The sequence below is a fragment of the Ursus maritimus genome, unplaced genomic scaffold (genome assembly GCF_017311325.1).
Source record: "Ursus maritimus isolate PB19 unplaced genomic scaffold, ASM1731132v1 scaffold_11, whole genome shotgun sequence".
NCBI classification, from domain to species: domain Eukaryota; kingdom Metazoa; phylum Chordata; class Mammalia; order Carnivora; family Ursidae; genus Ursus; species Ursus maritimus.
The window spans coordinates 25,580,355-25,607,805 of NW_024423453.1; the positions used below are offsets into that span (position 1 = coordinate 25,580,355).

General features: G+C 35.7%; 1 pseudogene; it reads right to left on the bottom strand.

The window, feature by feature from the left end:
• Nucleotides 1-3,979: 3,979 nt before the first annotated feature.
• Nucleotides 3,980-27,244, bottom strand: LOC103657948 (annotated as a pseudogene).
• Between the last annotated feature and the right edge of the window lie 207 nt (nucleotides 27,245-27,451).

Genomic DNA, 27,451 nt, shown 5'->3' on the forward strand with positions numbered 1-27,451 from the left:
AGCACAAATGTCGTGGTTGAAATGTGAGAAAATGACAGGGAAGAGAAGATAGTCATAAGGGTACATTTCAGTTAGCTATTGTGGTCAGCAAATGGAGTTCAATCCACAGAGAAAACTCTAGAAAGTGGTATAAAGTTACACCTCAAAATTACCTCACTTGAGAGGCAAGGGAGCTGTATAATTATCCATCAACTCCCAGAGTGTTGTGAAGCCCTTAACATTTCCAGCACTGGAAGTTCATAGACTACAGCCTTTTGTACTTCCAGAAAAAGTCCTAAGGCACGAGGATGCAGAGATTGGCACTGGAAACTAACCATAATATACTGAACTACTTGTGTATTGGGCAGGGCATAGCAATAAAAGCTACTGTCTTCACCTTACATTATTTAGGGCCTGTGTTAAATGCCCAACCCTGTTAATTTTAACGTTCCTTAAAGGTTGGTTGCAATTTAAAACAACAACAACCAACACATTGCAAGAAGACGTAACCAATTGCTGCAGTTGGTCCTGAGGTTGGCCATAGCTGATATTCTTTATATTCTTCTTCTACTGTGCATGTTAGATTTCCCTCGACCTGAGTCAGCATTTGAGCTAGCCGAAGAGTGCTGGCAAATGTGATAAATCATACTTTCATGTCTGAGGGTTCCAATTCTTTGGTTATCATGTCTTCACCAAACTGCGTTTCCTGTGATTGCCATTTAAGATTTTGACTGAATGAAAGCATTAAGAAGTCCCCTAAGGAATTTCCTTAGCTCCAGATATACTTCTTCCTACCCACATTACATGGTAGCAACACCACCTCCTTATGATAATTGTGGTCATTTATCTCTGCCAGTATAGTGAACTTTCTTTTTGATTGTTGTTTTATTGGTATAAGGAGATCAAAATAACTAAGTTCGGTCAATAATTTTAAATTTAATGAAATCCTTCACATGTTCTCATGTAAATGCATCCCTCTTCACAGAACTAGGACTTCTAGTCCATAAGGCCAAAAGTTGCTAAATGAAGCAAAAAAAGTACTCAGTTGGTGACTGGGAACAATGGTGAGAAGGCACTCAAACAAAGGTAATCCATATATTGGGAATATTGTAGGTATTATGTTCAAAGAAATCCGTGGACATTGTGCCCATTGTTGTATCACCTTTGCCATATTGTGCATTTCTTTCCCAAGGCTCTGTTCATGATCCCATTATAATAAATCAGTGAACTTGTTGTTGAGTAAATTTGCCAAGACACCACAGAGAAGGAAAACACAAACACATAGCCACACCCATATCAAAGCAAAAATTGCACCAGATAATGCTAAACAAGCAAGAAAGACCTTATTTGAGATTATTGCAATAGGGAAGGGGATTGAATTCAAGTCCACTAAAACAAAAGGAAAGTTTTTAAGGATTGGGATGAGCTAGTGGAAAAGTACTAAAGAATAATCCAAGGGGTTGTCAGTGGTATGTGTCTAGCATGTTGAATTATTTCTGAGTTTGTAAATGTTTTTCTCTGGAATCAGGCTGTCTACATTTGCTAATTGCTGCTAATTGAATTTAGGCTCCTACCCTCTTTTAGAGACTACATAATAGAAGTGTTATCTCCTTTGATGCTTACATTTCAAAGAGATTGTTCCTCAGTCCTTGAGATAGACATTTCCTGAGTTAAAAAACTGGCAAGAATTTGGGACAAAATTTACACACATTTCCAAGGGACAAAACAAAAATTTACAATTGAAGGTTTTCTGTAGTAAATGCTATTAAAAAAAGGCAGGTCAGGGGCCTATAGTCTAGAAGAAACCTGTCTAAGCCAAACTGAGGGTTGCTTAGAAGGTAGGTCTTGATGACCTAGGACATACATCAATCCAAAATGGATGAATTAATTACTATTCAAGCGTACAAAGGATCCAATGTAATCAATCAATCTATTACAGCCTGTCACATTGGCTAACTGAACCCTTCTAAGGATGGTGCCATACCTAAGGCTTACCTTAGTCTCTACTGGGAATTGGTCTAGCATTCAGCATTCAGTGGCAATGTTACAGGCTCAGTGAGAGGGAGCCCATGTTGTCAGGTCCAGGCATATTTACCAAGCCAGTTATTATGACTTTTTTTTTCATTAGGATGAAATGTAAGCAATAGGGTGACTAAGGATAGGATATTTTTTGTTGTTTTCTGTTTTTTGTTTGGTTTTTGGTTTTATTATTTTGTGTTTTGGCAAAGCAGCAATTACTAAAAATGTGACACATCTTTACTCACTTATGTAGGCCTATCTATAGGACTTTTACCTGAGTTGTTTGGTCAGTTATGTTTGTACTGATAATATTTGATACATAACTATGATCAGTTAACTCAATGAAGCTTATTTCAGGGATGGGAGATGTTTCAAAGCTGTGCTACATTCCCTTTAATGGCCATGTTTTTTTTTTTTTTTGTGCACTTTGACTCTTCGTGCATAGATCTTCCAAATTTCAACTCAATGTACAGAATCTCCCCACTTTTGCATTTCTAGAATCCTAGGATTTGTGTTAGAATTAGTAATAAGTTTTAATTAGTCAATTAAATACTATAACAACAAGAATACATGCACATGTATGAGGATTTCATATTCAAGAATGTTTTTTGATGGGGTGCCTATTGGCTCAGATGGTTAAGCATCTGCCTTTGGCTCAGGTCATGATCTCCAGGTCCTGGGATCGAACCCCACATCAGGCTCCCAACTCAGCAGGAAGTCTGCTTCTCCCTCTGTCTCTCCCCCTGCTTGTGCTCTATCTCTGTCTCTCTCTTTCAAACGAATAAATAAAATCTTAAAAAAAAAAGGAATGTTTGTTGATGTTTCGTGTTGATGTTTTTGATGTTTTGTAATTTTCTTCTTAATAGCCAAAATTCCAAATAACCCAAGTGTTCACAAGCAGTTGAAAAGATATATAAATTTTGATATATTACTATATGAGACATTATATAGTCATGAAAACACATGAACTAAAAAGAAACAACTCAGAAATGAGGATGGATCACACAAACAGCATGTCAAGTACCTGAAGTCAAATCCAAATGAATGGATACTAGATGATTCCATTTAGATAAAGTACAAAGCAGGCAAAACTACAGTATTGTGTTAGAATTCAAGATAGTGTTTACTTTGGGGAAAGAGAGGGGACTATGATTGGAAGGAACATTAAGTGACTTTTCGAATGCTGGTAAAGACCTATTCTTGACTTGTTTGTGATTACACAGGAATTTGTGTAAAAATCATGAAGCTGTATGGTTGTGGTTTATGTAGTTTAATGTATATTACAACTCACAATAAAAAACTTTTAAAAAATAAGATGTCACAGTTGCACATGCAAATCATTATATCCCAAAATATAGCGTTTTTTAGTACTTAGTAAAAATTGTTTTACTTGAAAATTTTCCCTGACATTAACTTGTATTAATTAAATATGCTTTCTGATAACATATTTGAACTTCTTCTTCTTCTTCTTCTTCTTCTTCTTCTTCTTCTTCTTCTTCTTAATTAGTCACTGAGGCCTTTTCTTTTTTTATACACAAAACCACTGGGGATCTTACCTGTAGACACTTCTGAGATTACACTGTGAATACACATAGCTCCAAAAACTTGATGAGAATCAAGGTGAGGAAAAGAGTGTTTTGAGCCAATCACATGATTACAGAGCTAGAGCTTCCAAGAGAGTTCTAGATGGTCAAGTTTGGCCCCTATAGCACTTCTAAGGAATCAGTGAGAGAACATCACATGGATGAAAGAGGGGAATTAACTACCAAAGGCCTTGCAAGTATCAATTGGGACCTTGAGCTGTCCGTGGGAACATCAGGAGCAAAGGTCTAATCATTCCAATAGTGATGGAAGGACTCAGGAGCTCACATGTTTGCATAGGGTTTCTGAAATTCCTTCCAGTAAACTTAGCCTTGCTGCCCAGTTCCTCTTTATTTCTGGGGTGCTGGCTGTACTTGGCCAAGTGCTCAGATCAGCAAGATGTACCAGTTTTGATCTACCTGGAGCAGAACCCTTCCATCAGGCCAGCAATGAATGTGTCTTCAGTTTCCCTAGAGGGATTAGACACCATGAAGTCCCATGCATTGGACTGGACCAACTTGCATGCCTGGAAAGACTTGTCTCAGAGCCAATTTGGTTCACTTTAAGCAGGAGGCAGTTGCAAAATTTTCTCACTTATGAAATCTTGGAAGTCTATTTTGAGTTGGTAACTGTTGAGACCATTCTCTACCACCTAGACTCCTGTCCTGCCTGTGAACTTTTCTGAACTTCCCAGTCACCTTGGTTAAAGGGATGTTCTATCGACACCACTGGTTAGTCCTTGAAGAATTTGCACAGATTGGTCAGCTTGTCAGGTGTGATGTACCTACTGGAGTCATCAGACAACCTGAAGTCCAGATCACACTTTCCCTGCCTGGAGGAAATCCAAGGCAGCCATGTCCATGCTCATGGCAACCTTATGGGTATAAGTGGTTGTCTTGATCTCATGCTTCAGCAGCTGCTTTTTTATTCTCTAGGATTTTAGTAGTAAACATGCTTCCATCTCCCACATTGGTGGCTTCTTTCCCATATTTCTTCTTGGTGATATTCTTCAGGTTGTGGTGAACCTCCGCTCCAATGCACATGGCTTTCTTGAGGTTTTCTGCACCAAACGGGAGGATTGTGAACTTCTGTATGGCCAGCTCATTGCCAGCACTGTTGATCATACTATGACTTCAAAATTATCAGCCAAGACAGTAATGTGGAAGTAGAGGGGCACCACATTCTCAATAGTTCCAGCCTTGCAGATGGCCAGAGAAACACCCAAGAAGGAGTTAGCATCACATTTAGATTTATTTTCCATTCTATCTGTCTTTATCCTTAGTTTCTCATTCTTTTCCTATTCAGGTTCCTGTTAATCAGAGTAGATGAAATAGTTTTATTAATGTGCTCACAGCCTTTGAGGCACCATTCACCATACAGAGTGTTTTATCATTGTCTAGGAGCTCTAGGGCCTCTTGAACACTAAATGAGTCACTTTTGAGGTACAGAGATCAAGTTAAATAGTGGGATTCCCATGAGAGTGAAAGATCTTTCTGGCATATATCTTGAGAATAGACATGGTTTATTTCTGACTGCCGGATCTCATGAGGTGGAAAGAAACAGAGGGTGCTGCAGACATCAAGGGTGACTATTAAGCTGAAGGTCTGTGTGCACAAAGTTTCCCCTGAGCTCCTCTCTGTGCTGTCTGCCCCAATGTCCTGTCCTGCTCCCAGAGACCTGATCATCTTATTTTAAAATGGAAACTTACAATATAAAGCTCTTTATACCTTGATAATAATTGTCTACTTTTTCAAGACATGTAGAATTGTTAGAACACTTGCACTTTAATAGTACATTTCGATGCAGTTTCTTCTAACAGACCAAAATACACCCAAAATCTAGTGTATGGCTCAGTTCTATTCACCTGTCTAATCATGTTCTTTTTTCTTTTCTTCTTCCTTTTTTTTTGTTTTGTTTTGTTAAAGCCTTTTTAAATTTTCATCTTTACAGTTACATTCTATCCTTTCAGTGTATTTAATTTTATTTTTGTATATATAATTTTTCTTTCTTTACAATTTTGAGATATAGTTTCCTCTAACAAACTGACCAAAATACACTGAGGAGATAGTGTATTGCTCTGTTCTGCTCACCTGTCTGTTTACATCCCTTCCTTTGTTTTTGTTGTGGTGGTGGTGGTGGTTTTTCTCTTTCTCTTGTTTTTCTTGTCTTTTAATTTTTCATTTTTACAATTACACTCTATCATTTCATTGTATTTAATTTTATTTTTGTACATATATAAGTTCTTTCTTTACAATTTTGGGATCTAGTTTTCTAAAAAACAGAGCAAAATATACACAGAATCCAGTGTATTGCTCTATTCTGATCACCTGTCTTTTTTTTTTTTTTTCTTTCCTGGTTCTGGGTCTCTTCTGATTTGTTTAGTGTATATTTCTCTGAGGTCATTGCTGCCATTTTGGTATTTTGTTCTCTCGTTCATCTTTTCTTCTCTGGACAGAATGACAAGACAGAAAAACTCACCTCAAAAAAAGAGAACAAGAGGCATTACTGAACTGCCAGGGACAAAATCAATATGAACATTAGTAAGATGTTGTAACTAGAGTTCAGAATAACAATTATAAAGATACTTGCTGGGCTTGAAAAAAGCATAGAAGACACTACAGAATCTCTTTCTGGAGAAATAAAAGAATTAAAATCTAACCAAGTCAAAATAAAAAAGGCTATTAATGAAATGCAATAAAAAATGGAGGCTCTAACTGCTAGGATAAATGAAGTGGAAGAGAGAATTCGTGATATAGAAGACCAAACAATGGAGAACAAAGAATAGACAGAAAAAGAGAGATAAACAACAACTGCATCGTGAGGGAAGAATTTGAGAGATAAGTGATACCATAAAGCAAAACAATATTAGAATAATTGGGATCCCAGAAGAAAAAGAAAGAGCAAGGAGCCAGAAGGTATATTGGAGCAAATTATAGTGGAGAACTTTCTAAACTGGGGAAGGAAACAGGCATCAAATCCAAAAGGCACAGAGAACCTCCCTCAAGATCAGTAAAAATAGGTCAACACCCAGACATACAATAATGAAACTTACAAATCTCAGCTACAAAGAGAAAAATCCTGAAAGCTGCCTGGACAAGAGGTGTGTAACTTACAAGTGGGGAAACATTAGATTGACAGCAGACTTATCCACAGTGACCTGCAGGCCAGAAAGGAAGGGCATAATATATTCAGGGTGCTAAACAAGAAAAATATGCAGTAAAGAATACTTTATCCAGCTAGGATGTCATTCAAAATTGAAGGAGTAATAAAAAGCTTCCAGGACAAACAGAAACTAAAAGAATTTGTGATCACCAAACCAGCCCTACAAGAAATATTAAAAGGGGTCCTCTAAGCAAAGAGAGAGCCCAAAGGTAACATAGACCAGAAAGGAACAGAGACAATCTACATAACAGTCACTGGCACTAAATTCATATCTTTCAACAGTTACTCTGAATGTAAATGGGCCAAATGTCCCAATCAAAAGACACAGGGTATCAGATTGGATAAAAAAACAAGATCCATAAATGTGCTGTCTGTAAAATATTTGTATTAGACCCAAAGACACCACCAGATTTAAAATGAGGGGGTGCAAAATGGCAGAGGAGTAGGTGACTCCATTTCAACTGACCCCCTGAATTTAGCTAGATATCTATCAAACCATTTTGAACACCCATGAAATCAGCCTGAGATGTAGGAATATACATCTAGATCTCTACAAGCAGAAAAGCGACTGCTTTTTGCAAGGTAGGACATGTGGAGGCATGAATCTGTGGGGAGATATCAGAAGACAAACAAGGGGGAGGGAGCCTCCATAAGCTGGCTCCTGGAAAATGATCCAACACTACAGCACAAAATCAGAACCTTTAGAAATATGCTCTAGTGAGAGACATCCCTTTCTGAAAGGGGCTCTAGAAATGAGAAGGCAGAATTCTAGGTAGGACATTGTGGTCTTGGGAAATGAAGAACCACAGAGCAAAAGGGGTTGCCTGAGCCGGTAGAGTTCCCAAGCAGTGGAGACAGGAAGCAAGTTATGGTCAGCAAGCCCAGGAAGGGACTCTCAGCTCAGATTGCCATAAACTGTGAGCTGGGCCAGTCCATAATCTCCCTGAGCAGCCTGAAAAAATCTGAAACCTGCACCAGAAACCTGGCAAAAACTCATAGGGTGGTAGCAGCCTGGAAAGGACATTAGAGTGTCACCCAGACATGATCCAGGAGCTTTGGGTGTGCACATGAGCCTGCAGATGCTCATGGTTTAGTATCACAAAGGGCAGTGGCACTCCCAGGCCCCTGGGACTACCTCTGAGAGAGTTGCTATGGGCGTGCACCATGGGCGGTTGCAGTTTTTGAGGGCACATACAGAAGTGGAGACTGTTTGTCCTGGAGGGTTTATTAAAGAGAGCAGACTGTGATTTTTCTGCCCTGGGCCAGAGTTGTGGATGCGGACATTTTGCTCTGAGCCTCAGAAGAGGCATCGAAAGCCTCCAGGGAACAAAAGCCACACAGAGGACCAGTTTCCACTGAGCCCAACCCCCTGACAGGGGGCTGGGCAACTCTGCCCAGGCAGGATCACTTAAGAAAGAGCATAGCAGGCCCTTTCCCCGGAAGACAGACTGGAAGAACAGGTGCATGACAATCCTATGGATCCCATAAGACTAAAATCCTAACACCAGGGGAAAATAGTATATTGAGGGATAGGCATGGCCTCACAACTTGTTTATTTTTCAGATAAAATTCTCTTTTTCTTTTTTTTCTTTTTCTTATGCCTTTTCTCTGTTTTTTTTTTCTTTTTACCTTTCCCTCATTTCAACTAGATGTTTATTATATCAACTTATATTTCATAGTTGCTTTTTAACTTGTTTTTTTCACACCTATATATTTTTTATAGATTCATGCTTTATTTTAGTCCTTTCTTCACTCTTCAATTTTGTCTTTATATAGTTATATAAATTTTACTTTCCTTGTAATTTTGAGATGTAGTGTCCTCTAACGCACAGACCAAAATACACCCAGGAACAACTGGAACACCCTGCTTTGTCCACACTGAGAGATTATAGTCTCCCATCCCCTCCCCCCCTTTAAAAATTTTTTTTAAAAAAATTATTCTTGTGTTTCATTTTGGTTTTGCTTTTTGGTGGTGGCTCCCGACGACTCCGTATTTTGCTAGGGTGCATCTTGCTTGGGTCATCATTGATATTTTGGACTCTTTTCATTCACTCAGTTGAGAGAATGACTAGGAGGAGGAACTCTCAACAAAGAAAAGAAACAGAGATAATGTCCTCTGCCACAGAACTAATGGATATGGATATAAGCAAGATGTCAGAGATAGAATTCAAGATAGCAATTGTACAGTCAACAGTTAGTCTTGAAAACAGCATTAGTGACAATATGGAATCTCTAAGGGCAGAAATGAGATCTAATCAGGCCAAACTAAAAAATGCTATGAATGAGATGCAGTCTAAACTGGATACTCTAACACCCAGGGTAAATGAAACAGACGAGAGAATCAGTGATCTAGAAGATAAGCTGATGGAAAGGAAGGAAGTTGAGGAAAACAGAGATAGGCTGCTAGAAGTACATGATAAAAGGATTGGAGAGATTAATGATGCCATGAAAAGTTCCAATGTCAGAATTGATGGGATCCCTGAGAGTGGAGAGAGAGAGAGAAGGATAGAAGGTACATTTCAGCAAGTCACAGCTGAGAACTTCCCTAATCTGGGGAAGGAAACAAACATTTGAGTCCAAGAGGCAGAGAAGACCCCTCCCAAAATCAATAAAAATAGATCAATACCCTGACATATAATAGTGAAGCTTGCAAATTTTACAGCCAGAGAAACTACCCTGAGAGTAGCCAGGGAAAGGAGATTCCTTACATATGGTGGAAGGAACACCAGAATAACATAAGACCTGTCCACAGAAACCTGGCAAGTCAGAAAGGTCTGACAGGACATATTCAGGGTACTAAATGAAAAGAACATTCAGCCAAGAATACTTTATGCAACAAGGCTGTCATTCAGAATGAATGGAGAGATAAAGAGCTATCAGGACAGGCAGAAACTGAAAGAATATGTGACAACCAAGCCGGCCCTATAAGAAATATTAAGGGGAATTCTGTAACTGAAGAGAAACCCCAAGAGTCACATAAACCAGAAAGAAACAGAGAAAGTCTATAGAAAATTTACAGGGACTTTAAGGGCAATAAAATGGCACTAAATTCATATCTTTCAATAGTTACTCTGAACGTCAAGGGGTTGAATGCTCCCATGAAAAGACACAGGGTTTTAGATTGGATAAAAAAACAGGACCCATCTGTATACTGTCTACAAGAGACTCATTTTGAACCTAAAGACACCTCCAGATTGAAAGTGAGGGGATGGAGAACAATTTCCCATGCTAATGGACCTCAAAAGAAAGCTGGGGTAGCAATCCTCATATCAGACAAAATAGATTTTAAACCAAAGACCTTAGTAAGAGATGTAGAGGGAAACTATATCATACTTAAAGGGTCTATCCAACAAGAACTTCTAACAAATGTAAATATCTATGCCCCTAACATGGGAGCAGCCAATTATATAAACTAATTAATAACCAAAATAAAGAAACATATTGATAGTAATACATTAATAGTAGGAGATTTCAGCACTCCACTCACAGCAATGGACAGATCATCTAAGCAGAAATTCAACAAAGAAACAGAGTTTGAATGACATATTGGACCAGATGGCCTTTGTAGATATAAACAACAGAATACTTATTCTTCTCGAGTGCACATGGAGCTTTCTCCAGTATAGACCACATTCTGGGTCACAAATCAGGTCTCAACCAGTACTAAAAGATTAGGATCATTCCCTGCATATTTTCAGGCCACAATGCTTTGAAACTGGAACTCAATCACAAGAGGAAAGTTGGAAAGAACTCAAATACATGGAGGTTAAAGAGCATCCTACTAAAGAATGAATGGGTGAACTAGGAAATTTAAGAAGAATTTTAAAAAATTCATGGAAACAAATGAAAATGAAAACAGAACTGTTCGGATCTTTGGGATGCAGCAAATGCAGTCCTATGAGGGAAGTATATAGTACTACAAGCCTTTCTTAAGAAACAAGAGTGGTCTCAAATACACAACCTAACCCTACACCTAAAGAAACTGGAGAAAGGATGGCAAATAAAGACTAAACCCAGAAGGAGAAAAGAAATAATAAAGATTAGAGAAGAAGTCAATGAAATAGAAATCAGAAAAACAATAGAACAGATCAAAGAAACTAGAAGCTGGTTCTTTGAAAGAATTAATAAGATCTATAAACCTCTGGCCAGACTTATCCAAAAGAAAAGAGAAAGACCAAAATCAATAAAATCACAAATGAAATAGGAGAGATCACAACCAACACCAAAGAAATACAAACAATTATAAGAATATGTTATGAACAACTATATACCAACAAATTAAGTAGTCTGGAAGAAATAGGTGCATTCCTGGAAACTTATAAACTACCAAGATTGAAACAGGAAGAAATAGACAATCTGAACAGACCAATAACCAGTAAGGAAATCGAAGTAGTAATCAAAAACCTCCCAAAAAAACAAGAGTCCAGGGCCAGATGACTTCCCAGGGAATTCTAACAAACATTTAAAGAAGAAATAATACCTATTCTACTGAAGCTGTTTCAAAAAAATAGAAATGGAAGGGAAAATTCCAAACTCATTCTATGAGGCCAGCATTAACCTGATCCCAAAACCAAAGACCCCATCCAAAAGGAGAATTACAGACCAATATCCCTGATGAACATGGATGCCAAAACACTCAACAAGATCCTAGTCACTAGGATCCAAGAGTACATTAAAAGGATTATTCATGATGACCAGGTGGGATTTATTCAATGTGATAGATCTCATTAAAGAAAGAAAAGACAAGAACCATATGATCCACTCAATTGATGCAGAAAAAGCATTTGATAAAATGCAGCATCCTTTCCTGATTAAAACTCTTCATAGTATGGGGATAGAGGGAACATAACTCAATATCATAAAAGCTATCTATGCAAAGCCCACAGAGGATATCATTCTCAGTGGGGAAAAATTGAGAGCTTTTCCCTTAAGGTCAGGAACACAAGAGAGATGCCCACTCTCACCATTATTGTTCAACATAGTACTAGAAGTCCTAGCCTCAACAATCAAAAAACAAAAAGAAACAAAAGGCATTCAAATTAGCAAAGAAGAAGTCAAATGCTCTCTCTTTGCAGATGACATGATACTTTATGTGGAAAACCCAAAAGACTTACCCCCGAATTCCTAGAACTCACACAGCAATTCAACAACATGGCAGGATACAAAATCAATGCACAGAAATCAGTTGCATTTCTATACACTAACAATGTAACTGAAGAAAGAGAAATTACAGAGTCAGTTCCATTTATAACTGCATCCAAAACCATAAGATACCTAGGAATAAACCTAACCAAAGAGGTAAAGGATCTATAGTCTAGAAACTACAGAACACTTATGAAAGAACTTGAGGAAGACACAAAGAGATGGAAAAATATTTCTTGATCATGGATTAGAAGAATAAACATCATTAAAATGTCTATGCTGCCCAAGCAATCTACACTTTCAGTGCAATCTCTATCAAAATACCCTTGACATTTTTTTCACAGTCCTGGAACAAATTATCCTAAAATTTGTGTGGAACCACAAAAGACCCTGAATAGCCAGGGGAATGTTGAAAAAGAAAATGAAAGCTGGGGCATCACAATGCCTGACTTCAAGCAATATTACAAAGCTGTGATCATCAAGACAACATGGTACTGGCACAAAAACAGGCACATAGATCAGTGGAACAGGATAGAGAGCCCCGGAAATGCACCCTCAACTCTATGGTCAACTAATCTTTGACAAAGCAGGAAAGAACATCCAATGGAAAAAAGACAGTCTCTTCAACAAATGGTGCCAGAAAAATTGAACAGCCATGTACAGAAGAATGAAAGTGGACCATTTCATTACACCATACATAAAAATAGACTCAAAATGATTTAAAGACCTACATGTGAGACAGGAATCCATCAAAATCCTCGAGGACAACACAGGCAGCAACCTCTTCAACTTGGCCACAGCAACTTCCTGCTAGACATGTCTCCAAAGGCAAGAGAAGCCATGGCAAAAATGAACTATTGGAACTTCATCAAGTTAAAAATCTTTTGCACATCAAAGGACACAGTCAACAAAACCAAAGGACAACCACAAAATGGGAGAAGATATTTGCAAATGACATGTCAGATAAAGGGCTAGTATCCAAAATCTATAAAGAACTTATCAAACTGAACACCGAAAGAACAAATAATCCAATCAAGAAAGGGGCAGAAGACATAAACAGACATTTCTCCAAAGAAGACATAGAAACGGCCAATAGACATAGAACAAGTGTTCAACGTCCGTCAGTGTCAGGGAAATACAAATCAAAACAACAATGAGAGACCACCTCACACAAGTCAGAAGGGCTAAAATTAACAAATCAGGAAACAATAAATGTTGGCGAGGATGTGGAGAAAGGGGAACACTCCTACACTGTTGGTGGGAATGTGAGCTAGTGCAGCTACTCTGAAAAACAGTATGGAGGTTCCTCAAAAAGTTGAAAATAGAGCTACCATACGACTCAGCAATGTTCACTACTGGGTATTTACCCCAAAGTTACAAAGGTAGTGATACGAAGGCATAAGTGCACCCCAATGTTTATAGCAACAAAGTCCACAATAGCCAAACTATGGAAAGAGCCCATATGTCCATTGACTGATGAATGGATAAAGAAGATGTGATACACACACTCACACACACACACACACACACACACACACACACACACAATGGACTATCACACAGCTATCAAAAAAATGAAGTCTTGCCATTTACAACGATGTGGATGGAACTAAAGGTTATTATGCTAAGCGGAATAAGTCAATCAGAGAAAGACAATTATCATATGGTCTCACTGATATGTGGGCTTTAAGAAACAAGGCAGAGGATCGTAGGGGAAGAGTGGAAAAAATGAAACAAGATGAAACCAGAGAGGAAACAAACCATAAGAGACTCTTAGTCATAGGAAACAAACTGAGGGCTGCTGGAGGGGTGGGGAGTGGAAGGATGGGCTAATTGGGTCATGGACATTGGGGAGAGTATGTGTTGTAATGATCACTGGGTATTACATAAGACCAATGAATCACAGACCTGTACCCTTATAACAAATAATGCATTATGTGTTAGTTCATTTAATTTAAATTAAAAAAATAATACATTTCATCATACCTTTTCAAATACATTGCCAAAATTTATTTTACTAATTGTTAATAAAGGGAATAGAATTAATAGTAGGGAAACTTGAAAAGTATAAAATTTTATCATGTATTTCTAGACTAAAATTAATAATTTACTATTTTTCCAACCAAATTTAAAATATGTGGACTTTGAAATGAGCAAAGGGATAAATTGGAGAACAGAACAGTATGTAAAACACTAAGATAATTAAAGCTTATTATAACGTAGTAAAACTCTTGTTAAGACATGTTAAGGTTTCATTAATCTTAAAAGTCATTTCAAAGAACCAACTTTTGGTTTTGTTATTACTCATTTTCTATTTTATTAATTTCAGGTTTAAGTTATTTCTATTTTATATTTTATTTTGGTTTCTTTCATATATATGAAATAATATATATGAAGTAAAATAAGTATTATATAATAATACATATTATATATATATAAATTCTAAGCACTAGTTTAGGAAAATCTCATAAGTTTTATTATGTCTGCTCCTTATTTTTATTAGTTTAAATTATTCACAAATTTCTTGTATGACCTTCCTGTGACCAATGTCTTATTTAAAACTGTATTGTTTAATTTTGTATTAAATAAGTTCTTTTATCATCATCCTTTGTTATTGATTTCTAGGTTAATTTTGTCGCCATTAGAGAACATCATCTGAATAATTATAATCTCTTGAAATTTGTTTAAATCTTGTCTTGTGGTTAATATTCTGTGTACACATGAAAGTAATGAAATCTGCTACTGTTGAATATAGTGTTTCAGACATCAGTTTTGTCAATTAGGCCAAAGATAATATTGCCTTTTAGATCTTTTATATCTTTATTGATCATTTGTCTGCTTGCTTCTTTCAAATATTGATTCTTGCCTTAATAATGAGATAGATAGCACTTTTATATTAACTTCTTAACTGTTGTCCTTCATATGCCACTAACTTGATGTAGGAATTATTTCCTAAAAATCTTCAGTAAATTAGGAACAAAGAAAATGAGACCCATAATTGCTCAAATATGGTTTACATAAAGATGATTTTATACTTTTGATACTCATTTATTCATTCATTCATTCACTCATTCACCTTTTTCATTTATTCAACTAGATTAATGTGCCTTTTTGTGTATTGTACTAAATGACTTGTAAAGGTTTGAGGAAGGGATATATTCTGTTGAGGGAGGGAGATTCTATATAAAAGTTTAGAAAATTCTTGGACGGGGGCAACTGGGTACTCAGTCAGTTAAGTGTCTGCCTTGGGCTCAGATATGGAGCTCCCCATTGAGCTCTCCTTTGCGGTCCCTGTTTGGGGGGGAGTCTGCTTCTTTCTTTCCCTCTGCCCCTCCCCACCCCTGCTCATGCTCTCTCTTTCTCTCTCAAATAAATAAAATCTTAAAAAAAAAAAAAATCCTTGGGCCAATACGAAAGATTATAGATCTTTAAGTGTTCTTTGTGTAGCTTGGTCTTCCCAAAAATCAGTTTCTAAACATTAACAATTGATGCCAAATACTACATTTTACATAATTTCTTTATGTAATCCTTGTTATAATTAGATGAGATCATTAATACCAACAATTGAATTGGCAATATTAGGGATTAAGGAGTTAATTTTTGAAATTAACTTGTATTCAAATACAGGCTGATGTTTTAAAAATGTTCAAATAAGAAGGAATATGTATATATATTTGAAGAATTTTTATTTTTATTTATTTATTTATTTTAGATTTTATGTATTTACTTGTCAGAGAGAGAGAATGGGTACAAGCGAGGGGAGGAGCAGGCAGAGGGAGAAGCAGGAAGGCGCCCCAGTGAGCAAGGAGCCTGATGCTGACCTCAATCCAAGGACCCCGAGATCATGACCTGAGCCGAAAGCAGACGCTTAACCAACAGAGCCACCCAGGTGTCCCCATTTGAGTAATTTTTAAGGGGAAATGGAAGGACTAGAAGAAGTGGTTAGGAAAATTCCCCAAATAGATATGTAAATAGAAGGAAAAAAAGCTGAGACATAACAGGTGAATTTAGGGGTTCCAGTTTTCATGTAAAAGGAGTGTTAGATTACCAAAGAGATAATAGAAGAGGGGAAAGTAAAAACCTCAGAGAACAGTTTCCAAATGCAGGAGAAAATCAATAATCTTCAGTTTCAAAGGCATAAATGAATAACAGGTAGAAGAGTAAAAGTGTCGCATATGTAGGTATGTATGAATAAACTGAGAAAACCAAGGAGAAAAAAAAAGTTATTGAAGTAAAAAAGAAGAAAGAATAATTACTTAAAAAAAACCAGAATTGAATTAATGTAGAATCTCCTCAGGACCCAAGAATACTATAAGACACTGGGGTAAAGCTATAAAATTATTGAGGGGCATATTTTGAATACACATTTTTAAAAAATATTTTATTCATTTATTTGACAGAGAGAGAGCGTGCACACAGGCAGGGGGAGCAGGGAGAGGGAGAAGCAGGCTTCCACTGAGCAGGAAGCCGGATGCGGGGCTTCATCCCAGGACCCTGCAATCATGAGCTGAACAGAAGGCAGACGCTTCACCGACTCAGCCACCCAGGTGCCCCATTTGAATACAAAATTTTAAAAATACCTAAACCATTAAAATAGAGGCATAAAAATTATTTCAGATATGAAAAGTTTAAGAGTATTTAGTTCCTATGTCTATGCCTAGGAAAATAATGAGACTATATTTCTATTTTTAAGACTCCAAGAAAAAGGGATGATATGAACTACATGAAAAAAAAAAAAGTCCTGAAAAGGTATAATCTGAATATGAATCAAATTAAATTAAATTCATTTAAGCAAGTAATAAAAGAAAACAAAATCCATTTGTTCATATACTTGAGGTATTACTTAGTAAGTGGTACAAATTTGGTTTCATAAAGTTTTCTTCTCTTTGCAAGTCCATTCACAATACTTACTTCTGCAACATCCATTAATAAATCATAGTATTGTAAATCTGTGTTTTTGGATCTTAATCTTCAGAATCTTCCTACATACCAGTAACAGTCTACTCACATTCAGCCTAGAATAGAAGTGTTCTAAATCCTGACAACTAAAAATAACAAACGATATTGTCGTTAGAAGTTGGAGTATTTATGGAGAGCAAGGTTATATGCAAAAAAACTTAGATTAGATAATTCTATATTATGTATCATGTGGAGTTAAGAGGAAAGTTCTACAATTTAAAATTATGAGCCTAACCAATGAAGAACAAAACCTTTCTGAAATATTTGAAAGAGGAAATAGAAAGTAAGTCAGGTGATTGTACAAATGTGTTAAACATTCTGTCATAGCAGCACGTCAACGGTCACCACCCCATTAGGTAAATCAAGAAACGGAGGAATGAGTTTAGGTATCTGCAAATTGTTATTACGGACTCCATGTAGCTTCTCTAAGCAGAAAATAATTCCTTAAAAAAAAATACGCATCTCACAACCTTTCCAGGAGTGTCTGATAGTTAATCTTGGCTATTTTACAACCAGGCAGAAAGCAGATTCATTGAATTCAGGAGAAAATTAACACTGTGCTGGAGTTCTCCAACTCAAACGAAACCACGTGTGTCAACTATCCCTCTGCATGTATAATTCTCAGGACTAGTGCCACAGATGTGCCACACAGCAGTCCTAGAATAACAGGCGTCCCTGTATGCTTGCTCAAATATGTAGCTGCCACTCTGTGTTGCTCATTTGTACATCCAAATCTAATAAGGAAGCATCTAATTAGTAAAAATGCCACTTACATGCCTGCATTCAGGAAGCAAGTGAGTCTCAAAAATGTAAAATAGCACCACTAATATATATCTTTTTTTTGGAGGGGAGGAGGGGCTTAAAACACAGAAATGCATTCTCTCATTGGTGCTAGAAGCCAGAAGTCGAAAATCAAGGTATCGTTTGGGCCATGCTCCTTTTCAAGGCTCTGAAGAATGATCCGTTCTTGCCTCTTCCTGCTTCTGGTGGCCCCAGGCATCTTGATTGTGACACATCACTCAAATCTCTGCCTTTGTCTTTTTTTTTTTTTTTTTGACCTTTCTAAAACTGATAGTAGAGATGTACCATGCATCTAACTGTTCCCTATTTTTTTACAGCATCATTGAGATATTGACATATAACATGTAAATTTAAGGTATACAGTGTGATGATTTGACACACATTTAATTGCAAAATGAACAGCACAATAATGTTAGTTAACAACTCTATCTTTTCACACCTTTTCTTTTAGTGTAATTCTAATAGATGGGATTATGAGTTAGTTTCTCAAATATTTACATTTTTGATATAGGCAATGAAATGAAAAATGTTTTCCTCAGTAGAATATTGTTTATTATATTTCATTATATACATAATAATACAGATTCCTAGAGTGGACTTTTTAATGAGAATAATGTATATCTATCAACATCCTAATACAATATCTTCTCTAATAATAAAAATAATTATAGTTTTAATTTTTGAATACTGATCTATGCAAAACATTTTTTTCTTTACATTCTCTTACTTAATTCTCATAGCAACTCTTGGATCTAAGCACAGTAGTATCACATTATTAAAAAAATAGAAACTCTTGACTGTTAACAGAACTTCGGTACACTCAATCAAGATAGAAAATAGCAGAACCAGGACTGGAATTTAGATTTTTAAGTTCTAATATCCAAAAGCTATAGAAAAGTTGTGATTGTATTAAAAAAAAAAGAAAAAAAAAGTAATTTCAATATGCAATTTACATAAGAGATCTACTATTTTTGGATGAAAATAAAAGATACATAGGTTGATAATAGATATTTTTAAACAAACTCTGTTAGTGAATATCAATATGATCACTACTTTTCATGAGTCTGCTAATTTAATATTGTTCAAATTTTCTTTAAAAGTAATTCTGTTAAAAATCGTCTCAAATCTCCTACTATGTATTTGCAATTGGTTTTGTTACAATAAATAAACAATCAAAATAAAATTATTTTCAAATAAATATGTAGCTGCAAATGTATATGTAATTTATTTGTACCAGTGTGCCTCACGACTTTCCTATGGCTTTTTGCATTATTATTTTTAATTAATTTTTTTTCCTTTTCACATCTTAGTTGTGATAGAGTGTTCAAAAGTATTTTTTATTTTTTTGTTAATTACTAGAGTCTGGAATGTCACTCAATAAGATATTCCAAGTTCTTGCTGACTTAGAATTATTACTTTTTAAATAGCAACCAGTAATAGCAAGATGTTTCCAAATCATTTTGTTTAAATCTAGTCTCATAAAATTTCAGCCAATATGAGAAAATTTAAAAATTCTCTTGAATAGAACAAACTAATGGTTACCAGAGGAGAGGTAGGAGGGGGATGGATAAAATAGATGATGGGGACTAAGGAGGGCACTTGTGATGAGCACTGAGTTTTGTACAGAAGTGTTGAATCACTATATTGTACACCTGTAAATAATATTACACTGTAGGTTAACTAACTGGAATTTAAATAAAACTTTAAAAAAATCCTCATGAATAAGGTTATTTTTGTATTATGTAGTTTTTAGTAATTTCTTGATCATTCCCTACATTTGAGTAAGATATATCTCAATTCCATGTAGCCTAAGAACTTCTTTTTACTTCACAAGTATATTTGAAAAATTTATAACTTTCATAATTTAATTGCAATATTTCAATTTTAACTGAATAAAAAAATACAGTGAAACAGTGAAAAGTATTTGAAGACAAGTTTCTTTGAAGAATCATAGTTCAATGTGTACAATAAAAGTTTACCAAATAACTTCTCATTCCAGAAATTATTATTCATTTTACATTACTAAAATTATGCATTAGGAGCCCAGTAACTTCATTGATTTTTGAAGTCTTTTTCAAAGTTTTTGGCAACTAAATGTTGTTGATGAATAATGCAATAATTTTCTAAAACACCTGGAGTTTTTATTTAAGTTGGCTATAAACCTGTGTTACCACTAACCCGTTAGTGTTCCATCTCTTGTACAAGCAATGTTATTGGAAAAGAGAATATTTTTTCCTATAAAATAATTTTAAAGGTTTCAAATATTGACAAGCTCTGTGTATGTTATTCTAAATGACATCTCCTCTGTTACTTTTTAAAAATTCTTTTTGAATTGTATATATGGTAACTTCAGTTTATTATATACCTCATTTTCATTTACCTGATCATTAAATCATCTAAAAACCATATCTTTGCTCAGTGGAAAGGAATAAATTGTATCACATTTGAACTACCTTCCATCATAGTACAAATATGTTCACATACAACTAGCAGGATTAATTTTTCTCTAATATTGTATGGTTTGTCATAGTTTGTATTATTTTTGCTTTTTTCTAAAAAAGATTTTATTTATTTATTTGACAGAGAGAGAGACAGCCATCAAGAAAGGGAACACAAGCAGGGGGAGTGGGAGAGGAAGAAGCTTACCAGCAGAGCAGGGAGCCTGATGTGGGGCTTGATCCCAGGACCCTGGGATCACGCCCTGAGCCGAAGGCAGACACTTAATGACTGAGACACCAAGGCACCCCTATTTTTTCTTATTATAGGAAAGAAAAGAAACCTTGATAGCTATGGATTTAAGAGTTTTTAAACATTCTGCTGAAAAAAATAACACTTTTCAAAATTTATTTAAACTTCAGAATTGTGTGGTTATTGTGTTTTTTTAACTTGTATTTATTCTCAACATTTTTGTTGCTTAATTAAGAAAAATATGTTATTTAATTAAATATAACCATGATGATCATTTTGGGATGAAGTGACAAAACCCAACAATAAATATTCAACCGAGTAATATAGACATTTTTCTCTCTATATGAAACACTTTAAAATAAAATCTAAAATTACCTTTATTGTATAAATATCATCACATACAAGTATATCAGTGTAGGGTGTGTCGACAACTCATACACTACCAGTGGTACTGCCATGGAAAAATGATTTTCCAAAATGTTGAGCTACTTTTGGTTAAGTTCGAAACAAATCAAAGTATCATCTCCCCAAAATGTACCCAGTAGCTCCAGTTGATATACATAGAAGTTGTATAAAATCTATTTTTTATTTATGTGTAAAATGAAAGGCAACTCTAGGTTTTATTTTAAGAAGCACTTTGAGACGCTCAGGTGGCTCAGTCGGTTAAGCCACTGACTCTTGGTTTCAGCTCAGGTCATGATCTCAGGTCCTGAGCCCCTCATCCAGTACTGGGCTCAGTGAAGAGTTTCTGCTTGAAGATTCTTTCCCTCTGCTCCTCCCGCCCTCACACACACTCTCTCTCTCCTGCTCTCTCTTTCTTTCTCTCTCAAATAAAAAAAACAAACAAAACAAAACAAAACAAAAAAGCAGGGGTGCCTGGGTGGCTCAGTCAGTTAAGCATCTACCTTCTGCTCAGGTCATGATCCTGGGGTGCTGGGATTGAGTCCTACATTGGGCTCCCTGATCCATGGGGCCTGCTTCTTCTTCCTCCACCTTCCGCTCTCCCTGCTTGTGCTCTCTCTCTTTCAAATATATAAATAAATAAAATCTAAAAAAAAAAAAAAAAAAAAAAGCAGATGCCTTATCCCAGTCTCCTTCTATCAAATAACCCTGTTTATTTCTTCTATATCACTTTATAAATTCTGATAATATATTATTTTTGTCCCTCTAGTCATTATCCATTTCCTCCCCCCCCACACACACATCCAAACACATTTACACACAGAGCACTCACCCATTTCACACACATTGTGAACTTCTTGAGAATGGGAAACTTGTCTGCCTTCCTCATTGCTCCATCACCAAGACTGAGCCTGACACCTTTAGGCACTCAATAAATACCTGGTAAATAAATAAAATAACTTATATTTTGAGCTTTTATTTCAACTAAATGTATTGCCCTTCTCAGTGAATTCTATGTAATAGGCTTAAGACACAAAGTAATTAAGACAAGATTAGAACAATTCAAGCTGAACACTGCAGCGTCATCCGTAGTAGCAATGACTTACATGGTTATTTTAATGTTAACTACCAAAAAAGACAGCTTTCACATAAAAAAATAAGTATTTTTATAATTTGCATTTCTAAACTAAAAGTCAAATGAGTTTATTCTAATAATTGTACAATGTGTTATCCGATCACAAACTTTAAAACATTGACATTTTTAGTCTCTGGTGTAAGAAACAACATAAGAAACATATTCATTCAGAATGACCCAAGGTACCGGTTAGAAGAAATGTTGAATTGCAGTTTGCCTAAGGAATACCAGGATTGCTCACGTTTGCATATTTAGATTAATAGTACATTTCTACAAGGTTTGTGCTGTAATTGGAACTTAAGTAACATTTGTAAAGTGTTATCTGTCAGAGCCTGAAGAGACCCAAAGAGAATGTATGTCATTATGCAAAATTACTAATTAAGTACAAGTAATTTAGCAGATAATTTACATGTTCATTTTATAATAGAAATTATTTAGTTTTAGGGTTCTCTTTGTATTTCTAAAGTAATCTTGACCCAAGGGATCACAGACTGTTAAGAAGAAGTATAAATTATGGAATGAGACATATGTTTAACTGATTCATACAGCTTTTGTTGTGGCTAATGATTCCTCTAACAGTAATTGCATAAGGGAAAACATTTTCTTTTTAAGTAAATAATGTTCATTACCTCTTAAATCTACTGTCACTTGACAACACTAATGTGGAAAAATTTCTACCTTCTTGATTAGCTCTCCAAGGATATCCAGCAGCTTTAAATTAATATTGATCAAACAGAAACCATCATATCTATCAAAATGTTCTTATGAATGTGGATGCACGGGAAAAAAAATTTCAATAGGTTCTGGAAAGAGAAACACTCTACTGAAATATACTGTAAATATATTGTAAATTATTAGTATGATATGGAATGTGGGATTTATTTTGTGGTGATTGATAAATACCATGTCCATTGAAAAATCTTAAATATTTCAATATTAAAGATTTGTATTTATACAGTCAAATTGTGGCCATATTGCATTAATAATCACTATCTTAACACTACAACTTTAGGGAGAAAAGAAAACAGCATGCATTCCAAAACTGACCTTTTTTATCCAAATCATTTATAAAAGGGTAGGAACTCTATTCTCTGCTTTACTACCAATAGCTTAAAACAGTGCTGAGGCACACTTTAATTTAGGTGATAACTCCCTCAAGTTCTTCTATTTTCTTTTGGTGTAATTTATTGTAGGCTTTTAAATAACTTTTTAAACGTTTAGTGTTTAATTACTTTATTTTTCTAATTGTTATTGATGCATATATTTAATGTATATATTTAATGCTATCAAATTTCACCTCATAAATCCTTTAGCTGTAGCCCAGATTCTGATATGTCTTGTTTACATTTTGAGAAGTGTTGCAGTCTGACATACATTTCCAGGTTCATCCAAGAGTTATTTAACACTATGTGTTTAATTTCTAAGTAGAACATTTTGTTTTTCTATTTTGTTATGAATTCCTAGTTTTATTGCAAAGAGTTCAGAGAATGCTCTTTGTCTTTTTCTAAATTTAATTTAATTTATTTTTATTATGTTCTTAAATTTAAATTCAATAAATTAACATATAATGTATTATTGGTTTCAGAGATATAGGTCTGTGATTCATCAGTCTTATATAACACCCGGGGCTCATTACATCACATGCCCTCCTTAATGTCCATCACCCAGTTACCCCATCCCTCCATGCCTTTGTCTTACTACTATTTTTTAGAATGTATTAAGGTTTCCTTTGTGGCATTAAAAAAGAGTCAATTCTCATGAACATTTTCTGTGCATTTAAGAGAAGTGTAGTATCTTTATCTGGGTTAAAATTTCAATATGTAAAGTCTAAATTATTGATAACAAATATTCAATACTTCAGTGTGTTTTCAAAATTTTTGTTCATTTGATCTGTCTTGGATCTAGAGACGTGTCAAATTTTATTTTTATTAATTGTTCTTGTCTATTTTTCTCTGTGCCTGCTGTAGTTCCTGTTGAGTGAAAATAATTGCACTGCTTGCATAAAAATTCATGACCATTATAGTTTCACAGAGAAATATTTTTTAACTTTATAAAATTATAAAATTATAATTTCATCATTTTATACTCTCTTTGGTCTAAGCTTTGTCTTTTCAAATATCAAGATTTTAGTCTGTACTTTCTTTTCCATTGCATCTGAATAGAATGTATTGGTGCATCTTTTTAGTTTTTACCACTTCTTAAGGTTGGTTTATTTTTTGACATAATTTTTAACTAATAAGAGAATACGTTTTTCTACTGGTAATTTAAGCCCATTTAATTGTTGCTACAATTGCTATATTTAGCCTCCAATTTCTTTTATTTTTAAGGATTTATTAACATAGAGGCATATCAATATGTGATCATTTATTCTCTCATCATATATTTTGGTATTTTAAAGATTTGTAGTTTTAAATTAATAGTAACTTTTATACTAATAATTTTTAGAATATTCTCAGTCTTCTCATTTTTTTTTGTTTCTGTCCATTATTCCCTTCTATTAGCAATATTGAAATTAACTAGAAACTTTTTCTTCCTCATCTCACTTTCCCTCCAAATCCAATTTGAAGTAATGTCTCTTACTCCCAGTTAATACTTACATAAGGCAATTAGTGAACTCATTTTACTTTCCACATACTCTTTCAGTTTTCCAAATTACTTTTAATTGTGTTACTTTATTTAAAACATCAGACCAGATAACCAAGGCGTGCTTTATAGGTGTTCCTTATGTTTATCACTTTTTACAAATAAATATATATTCAAAGTTTATCACCAGTGTTAAGCTGATATCTTTAATTATTTTCATTTTCAAACTATAATCTTCTAGTAAATTTATTTAGGAAGGACTTATGGGAACAATATTCCCTGAGTTCTCTCATATTCTTAAAGTTTGTCCAGGATCTTCAGACTAGAAGGTCAATTTAGATAGTATATCTTTTGATCCTACTTATTTCCCTTAGAATCTTAAATGAATCACATGGTTTTCAGGCACAAAACATTGCTGTTGAAAATTCTAATGTCAATCTGATTTTTTTGCCTTTATAAGTCAGTAAATTTGAATATCTAATTGGCTTTATTCAACAATTCATGAATTTCATCTAACAAGGAGAAAAAAGCTCCAAAGAGTTGTACAAAATAGAAGGCTTTTAGAAGCAGAAAGGGGGCAAGACAAGGAAAATAGTGTATTGTTTGGGGCATCGTCACCTTCCTTTTGGGGATGCAAAGGTTTATCAGGTGGATAGCCTCATTAATGCTGACTTGGTAATTCCAGATCAGCTGGTTAAGGCTACAATCCTGGGAGAGGCTGAAATTCCAGTTAGGTTAGGCATTAAGTCTTGGTTTACTGATGTTGGGCTTAGCACAAATGACTCAATTTGGGGCCTGTTGTCTCTTGTTTAGCAATTTCCCTCTTTTGATCAGACTCTTCTCCTGAGATGTGATCAAAATTTAAGGCAGTAGCACCACTCTCAGCTATTGCTTTATAGGTCTTGCTGCTTTTACTGATCTTCCATGTGATATTCATAAGTCATGATGTTCTCTGCTGACTCTCTGTGGTATTCACCGGCCATGGCTTCAGGCTCCTAATTTTTAGTGGGTTATTTTCTTCATTCCTTTTTTGGCATTCCACTCGTAGGGAGATCGGTTGCTTGATGGTTAGTGGCTGTGAGCATGCATTCAAAACTCTTGAGAGAATACAATGTCTTCAGGAGATTCTATCATTATTACAAGTACGATAATTCTCACTGTCTGAAGTGCACTCTGGAGCCACAGATGCTCAAGACCCAAACCAATGAAAATCAAGTCAGTAAGAAAAACCCCCTGAAGGAGTTACCTTTTTAAGCCAAGTGGCTTGCTCAGTGATCTCATATAACCGAATTTCTACCACCTCAAAAGTGTTACTCCAGGTGCAGCAGGTAGAGTTGGCCACAGCACAGATACCTCAGTGCTCAGCTAAAAGATAATCAAAAGCTATCCCATCATCAAGAACCTTAGCCAGAGAGTCTAAGGACTTTTATTTGGCACCAATTATTCTAGCAGCAGATTCTGCCATATTTTCAAGAGTTAAGGAGGGGTTCCTGATCATAGTCCATTTACAGTTACACCTAACCAGGAAAGTAGGGCCCTGCCAAAGGAAGTGAATCTTGAATTATGAAAGCCTCCTGGTTAAGTCCTGTCTAACCTGATGATGTAAATTTCGGGGAGTTGACCAATGAGTTGTCTTAGTTCACTTGTGAACTGCTAGGGGCATAGCTGGATGTCCTGAGGCATTGCCTGGTCATGCACCAGATACCTAGGCATTCACAGGTCCAAGGAAAATGATAATCACCACAAACATAAATGCTATCAGTGCACAAACCATTCCTATTAATGTGGAACTATTAATGGATTCATTCACAGGGATTATTGCACTTGCCTGTTCAAGCCAGGGGTCAGTTAGGTTTTCAGCACATTCAGAAAGTAAGTCTCCCAAGCTGAAATAAAGAGTTATTCTAAATACTTCGCAAAGATGGGTGCTGCAGTTGAGATGTTTTTGTGATTGGGGGAAGATTTGATTTAGATAAGCATGGGAATGTGGGGGTGCAACTCTACTAAGATTTACATAGGTATTTGTGTTGAGTTGAGCAAGAATAGATATAATTGGAGAAATGATAAAAAGGTGCTGGTTGTTCTGGTCATAAGAGTTGAACTTGGAGAAGAAACTTCTAAGGACTCTCAATCAGAGTTTACGGTGACACTGGGAATTGAAGACAAATTGGTCAGAGGAAGGTTGAGGAAGTCTCTAGCATCATAGATAGATTGGAATCTTTGATGACAGATCAAGCAGTCTATAAGGTTACCTCCCTTAGCAATGGCCTGGAAGACACAGATGAGGGGCTCATCTTTCCAGGCCAATGCCAGAGTAAAGGGAAGAAAGAGAAGAAAGGGTTTTATGTTTAGTAAAATAATTAAGTTTTGATCCAGCAACTTGAGTGGAAGCATTCTATATGGTTTTCAACTACTTCTCTTCCTTATCATTTTGATTTGGAAGTCTCCAGTGTCGGTATAGGACTATATGTCATATGGAGCCTTCTTTACCTGTGAGATGTGTACCCAAGGCTCAATGCCTTCTAGTTTTTCAGCAGTGTCAGTGGTCAGGAACACTTGGAAAGGTCCCTTCCAGCAGGGCTCCAGGGCTCTCTTCTTCTGGTATGGTTTCCGGAATACCCAGTCACCAGGTTCCAGACTATGACCCACAGGATCCCTTGAATTGGATTCCAGCAAGGTTTCTTCAATCAGTCGATGATATGCTTTGGCATAAGGCATTAAAGACTTAGAGCAGCTGGTCATATCAGCATGACACAATAAAGGATCAGCAGAAAGTTGTATTCCAATAGACATTGGCCTACTGGTGACTACCTCATGTGGAGTGAGTTTATGTTTCCCAAAGGGGGTCTCTGAACTGTCAGCAAGGCCAGAGGCAATACCTTAGACCAAGGGAGTCCAGTAGTTTCAGCAAGTTTAGAGACTGAGTTTGATGGTCCCATTAGTTCTCTCAACCTTGCCTGATAATTGAGGGTGATAGACATAATGATAATTCCAAGAAGT